Source organism: Sorex araneus, chromosome X, assembly GCF_027595985.1.
Source record: "Sorex araneus isolate mSorAra2 chromosome X, mSorAra2.pri, whole genome shotgun sequence".
In the NCBI taxonomy this organism is placed as follows: domain Eukaryota; kingdom Metazoa; phylum Chordata; class Mammalia; order Eulipotyphla; family Soricidae; genus Sorex; species Sorex araneus.
In genome coordinates this window covers 116,344,337-116,350,569 of record NC_073313.1, presented here as the reverse complement: position 1 = coordinate 116,350,569, position 6,233 = coordinate 116,344,337, and positions in this window count along the sequence as shown.

Below are 6,233 nucleotides of genomic sequence, written 5' to 3'. Positions count from 1 at the left end.
TAATGCTTGGACCTGGGGTTGTGACACTGTTTGACCCAGTGGCAATAAACTTACAACTCCAATCATGTAGTTTTATGACTTCTTCATCAAAATTTTGAAAAGTTTTTGCTTGTAGAAACCGTTGGCATTTGGGGACTTTTCTTATTTCCACTTACATACACTTAAATAAATGTATTAAGTAGTGAGATCATTGGCAAGTTCTATAGGACACTTTTTTTTTTTGCTTCTTGTGTCAAACCTAGCGATGCACAGGGGTTACTCCTGGCTTATGCACTCAGGAATTAATCCTGGCGATGCTCAGGGGACTATATGGGATGCTGGAAATCGAATCTGCGTTGGCCGCTTGCAAGGCAAACGCCCTACCCGCTGTGCTATCACTCCAGCCTCTCTATAGGACACTTTTAAAATGTTCTTTTAAAGGCTGGAGTGATAGTACAGGAGGCAGTGTTTGCCTTGCAAGAAGCTGACCTGTGTTCGATCCCACGAACCCTATATGGTCCCCTTGGCATTAGCAGGAGTGATCCCCGAGCTCTGCCCAGTGTCGCCCCCTTACCCTCTTCATTCCAAAAACCCTTCTCATTTTAACTTTTTAAAAACATTTCTAATTCATTACCAAGTTCACCAACTCTGCTATCCATTAAATAGGTTTACTGGTGTCTATTAAGGAAGTCTTCATGTATCTGTAACTCAAACTTCTTAATGTATTTCACCAAAAGGCCTAATCATTGCAAAATCATTGCACAGCTTTCAAGTATTTCTAGCTTAATTTAACTAGGGTCTCTCATAATGGCCCTTCTTTCTGGCAATAAATATGACATCAATCTGTGATGAGTATTTAATAAAATGTTCTCATCCAATCCCATTCAAACTATTTAGATAACAGTACTTTATATCACACAATTTGGGGTAATATTCACTCAGTAGTTAAAGATAGTATCTGAGCTCCCTTATCCCAGCCAATCAGTAAGCAGTTGCATTTGCCTAAATTGTCATGTCAATTTACTTCCTCCATTTTGCAAACAACCCTGCCATTTATACAATTTGGCTGTGCTACTTGTTATATAATAGACAAGGGGGTAGTTACTTCCATTTGAAATTTCAAAATGAAAACATAAGGGTCTATAAGGCTATGTTAGCTATGAAAAGCTATTAGTACAAAATGCAGAGTGGCACCCATTTTTATTTATAATGGCTCTAAACACTCCTGTTGCAGTGCAGGAAAATTGAGAGAGTCCTGAGTGTTTTACTGCCTCTCATAGAAGTAGAAAATCTGGTTCTAGTGACTTTTTAACTATGTGATGTTGGGTAGAAGGGGAGAAATTATGTTAAAAGGTTCTTATTGTAAAATAAATGAATCACTCAAGTTTTTTTTTTTTTTTGGAGGTCCACCTCCAGCAGTGCTTACTCCTTACTCTGTACTCACTTCTGGGGACCAGTATGAGGTGCTAAGAATCAAGCTCCAATCAATTTCATACAGGGTAAACTACCTGCTGTCTCCTCGACACAACTTGTTTAAAGGAAGCAGTATTGAAAGACCTTACTATTAGTGAAGGAAAAAAGTGCCCGTAAAGATAACCTAGTTTTATCTGAAAGTGCCTGTCAGAAAGTTATAAAGCACATTCTATGTGTGTTCTCAGTGCAAATTTAAAAACAAGAATCATTAGTTTCCCATTAACCTGGTGTTAACCTGGTGGTTTTAGGTATGTAATTAATGATCTGTTATCTATCTCTCCCTGCTTTTCAACAACTGAGGAAAGTTCTGGGTTATTGAGACCCTAACGCATTGTCAATGAGCTCTGAAAAAATTGAAGCAGAAAGGTATTTCGATTTGTATGATATTTGAAATTGTTTCTGGAGTTCTCTTTTCACCATTTGTCTGTAGACTGCCTAAGATCAAGTGATGCTAAGTATTTATTTTTATAACCATTAGTGGACTGAGAATATTCTGCATATTTAATGTCAAGATATCATCCAATTTTGCATTAAGATATTTTCTGAAATTCCAAATTTAGGACAATTAAAATATAATTTACTGTCATTTTATTTGTGGCAAATTATGCAGGCAATTAAAAGTTCTTTGCTTTCTGTGGATAAATAATCTCTGGGCTGCTTTATGAAACTGGGAATTGTTCCAGAAATAGAGTCAAAATGGACCACAAATAGGATCTGTCCCCAGTATGTAAGATGATTTTGCAGTTTTGGTTTGTGCAACATGGTATCTTAAAATCATTCCAGCAAGTATTCTTAATATGTACATATAAGATGATATGAGGATTGTGGTCAAAGGTATGAGGTAATATGTGAAAAATCATGTCACATTGTAGACGTGTTCCATTAGTGCTTACTTTTTTGCCTCACACTAAGATCAGGAAGAAGAAAGGAAAAAGTAGATTCACAAACATTTTCCTATTTGGTCTTAACTACGTTACTTAATCTGTGTGGTAAAGTGGTAAGTGGTGATTAGGAATAGATTGGTGATGACTTGTAGTGAAGCTTTCCCTTAGAAACAGTTACCCTCTCTGCACACAGCTTTGAAAGTGCTTTGGTTTTTCCTATGAGGAATGCACATGTGTTTCTTGGTGGTTTATCAGGACCTGCTAATCCTTCTTTGTTGGCATACCTAATTTGGTACAGTTTATTTACTTTCTCCCTTTGACTGTACATTATTTATTTTCTCATATTTAAAAATTGGGCTTTTGGGGCTGGAGTGACAGCATAGCGAGTGGGGTGTTTGCCTTGCACGCGGCCGACCCAGGTTAGATTCCCAGCATCCCATATGGTCCACTGAGCACTGCCAAAGGTGGTTCCTGAGTGCAGAGCCAGGAGTGTGCCCTGTGCATCGCTGGGTGTGACCCCAAAAGCAAATAATAACAATAATAATAAAATAAATAAAAATATGGCTTTTGTTGAAGATGTCTTTCAGGTTATGAAAAGTAAAGTCGACTCAGACAAATAAAGTGTTGAATTATTTTTGCTATTATCATTTAAAAACAGTCTATTGCATGGGGCTGGAGCAATAGCACAGCGGGTAGGGTGTTTGCCTTGCTACTCGGCCGACCCGGGTTCTAATCCCAGCATCCCATATGGTCCCCTGAGCACCGCCAGGAGTAATTCCTGAGTGAAGAGCCAGGAGTAAACCCTGTGCATCGCCGGGTGTGACCCAAAAACCAAAAAAAAAAAAAACAGTCTATTGCAGCTGCTGTGATAACATGCTTTGTATTGATAATCATTTATGCATAGATGACTAGATTAGCCCCTGGATTGTAAATTGTTTGGATGTAATATTGGTACATTGCTCAGTTTTACAATTTGTGTAATTTACTACCATATCTGAAGCAAAGTAGATGGTCAACATCTGATTGTTGATTTTCTAATTTACAAATGCATCTGTCTATTTAAGATAAGCCTTTGTATGGTTTTTGTCTTTGAAATTAAAAGTTGTTTCAAGAAGAATGAGTGAATATTGACAAGACAGAAGAGGAAGTAACTGTAGTATTATTTTCAGTGTCATTAAAAAAGAGAGAGACCTGAGTAAAAATCAGAGTTCCTGGAATTTTTAAGTATTATGTTTCAAATTCTTACATATTTGCATGACATTTGACCTTTCACATGACATTTGACCTTTCACATTTAGCTTTTTTCTTTGGAAAAAAAATTGCTTGTTCCAATTAAGTTGGTGGTTGTTCATTTCATGGGTGAATATGATAGGAAAAGAATATAAGCTGCAATATTGAACAGTATGAAAGTTGTTAAGTCAGCTATGGAAATTCATGTAGTGTAATACATGATTCAGCTATAAAATAATGATGTAAAACCACATTCATTAAAATAGAAATATGTTTTCTATAGATTTAGGTCAAAGTATTTTACAATTCTATCTTTATTATGCATGCATTTATATATTTTTATATGACTATGTATCTTTTAATTGAATGACAATATAACAGATCTTCATTCTGTTCATATTATACAGGATAGTTAAGTACCTTTTCAGTTTCCTTTATTCTTGTGATTAATGTCTTCTACTTTTTCTGAAATTAATTTGCAACATTTGTGTAAAACTTTTTTCAAAAATCAATATGGGAAGCTAAGGGATATGCCTCAACAAATGGATAATTACAAAACACTTATTAAAAAATTCATGCTGATTCTATCCCTCAGGCCTTATCCCTAAGCCAATGAAGTGCAAATAAGAATATGAATTTTAAAAAGGGTGATAGAGGTCATTTCATTTTTACCATTTTAAAGAGAACTGACTTGTAAAGAAGTCCCTATGTTTCATTCTGGGTAAATAAAACTCTGGAGAATGTATGTAAATAAGTGGCATAAATGCTGCTAATGATATTCCTAAGTCAATTTTAAAATTATTTATTAGTTGAAAATGTAGTGATTATAAAAGAAAACTACCCGAGGTAAACATCTGTTAATTATTTTCTGCAGTGGGTATGTTACATTTCTTAAGATATGAAAGTCTGTTTTAATTTTAAAATATTTGTGTAGAAACAATCAGTCTGGCAATTTTACTATGGCCTACTCAACATACAGAATTCTTTGTGTAATAAATTAGTGTACCGATGTATTTGCAAAGATATGAGGACTACAGTTAAACCTATAACAGTGCCAACTTTATTAACAGATCTGCACTATTCCATTTTCCAGAAATATTGTAATGATTTAGCCCTATAGCATCAGTTTTAAAATGGATTTGAATTTTTTTAAGAGTTTCAAGAAACCTAGTTAGGGCTGATGCTTTGTGATAAGGGAGAAAATGGTTGGCACCTATAGTGATTAAAAGCAGTATAGAAGAATAAACCTACCAAATCTTGCTCTAATATTTTCCATATCTCTAGGGACCAATATTAGCAAGTTAAATCTACACTTAGGTATTAGAGTACCCAGTGTAATTTTTGGGGGGACAAAGTGAACAGTACAGTATGACCCTCTGTACTATCTCTTTGGTCTGTACTTTTTTTTTACTGTGATTTGCCCCTTTAATATGCCTAGGATGGAATATCTCTCTTTTCCTCACCTCTCTTCTCTTCTCTACTCTCCCTCTCCTCTCCCCTACCCTCCTTTCCCTCTTCACTTTCTGTTCTTATTCCTCTTCCTCTTTCTCTTCCTCTCTTCATTTGTTTTGTGTGTGGTTCTCAGGGTTTACTTCTGATTTTTTGCTCAGGGACCACTCTTGGTAAGGTTCCAGGAACCATATGTAGTGTCAGGAATGGAACCCAGCTTGGCTGCATGCAAATCACTATGCCCACTGTACTATCTCTCTGGACTTAGATATACATTTTTTTTTAAATTTTATTTATTTTTAATTAGAGAATCACCGTGAGGGTACAGTTACAGATTTATACACTTTTGTGCTTATACTTCCCTCATACAAAGTTCGGGAACCCATCCCTTCACCAGTGCCCATTCTCCACCACCCGTAAACCCAGCATCCCTCCCACCCTCCCCAATCCCATCTCCCCCCCACCCCACCCTGCCACTGTGGCAAGGCATTCCCTTCTGTTCTCTCTCTGTAATTAGCTGTTGTGGTTTGCAATAAAGGTGTTGAGTGGCCGCTGTGCTCAGTCTCTAGCCCTCATTCAGCCCGCAACTCCCTTCCCCCACATGGCCTTCGACTACAATGTAGTTGGTGATCGCTTCTCTGAGTTGACCTTTCCCCGGAACGTGAGGCCAGCCTCGAAGCCATGGAGTCAACCTCCTGGTACTTATTTCTACAGTTCTTGGGTGATAGTCTCCCACTCTGTTATTCTATATACCATAGATGAGTGCAATCTTTCTATGTCTGTCTCTCTCTTTCTGACTCATTTCACTCAGCATGAAACTTTTCATGCCCATCCACTTAACTACAAAATTCTTGACCTCCTTTTTTCTAACAGCTGCGTAGTATTCCATTGTATAGATGTACCAAAGTTTCCTCAACCAGTCATCCGTTCTGGGGCATTCGGGTTTTTTCCAGATTCTGGCTATTGTAAACAGTGCTGCGATGAACATACATGTGCAGATGTTGTTTCGATTGTACTTTTTTGCCTCTCTGGGATATATTCCCAGCAGTGGTATTGCTGGGTCAAATGGGAATTCAATATCTAATTTTTTGAGAATCAGGACTTAGATATACATTTTTTAATTTTTAATGAAACACTGTGAGAAACAATTACAGACTTACATACTTTCATGATTTAGTTTCAGTCATACAATGGTCGAGTACCCATCCCTCCACCAAT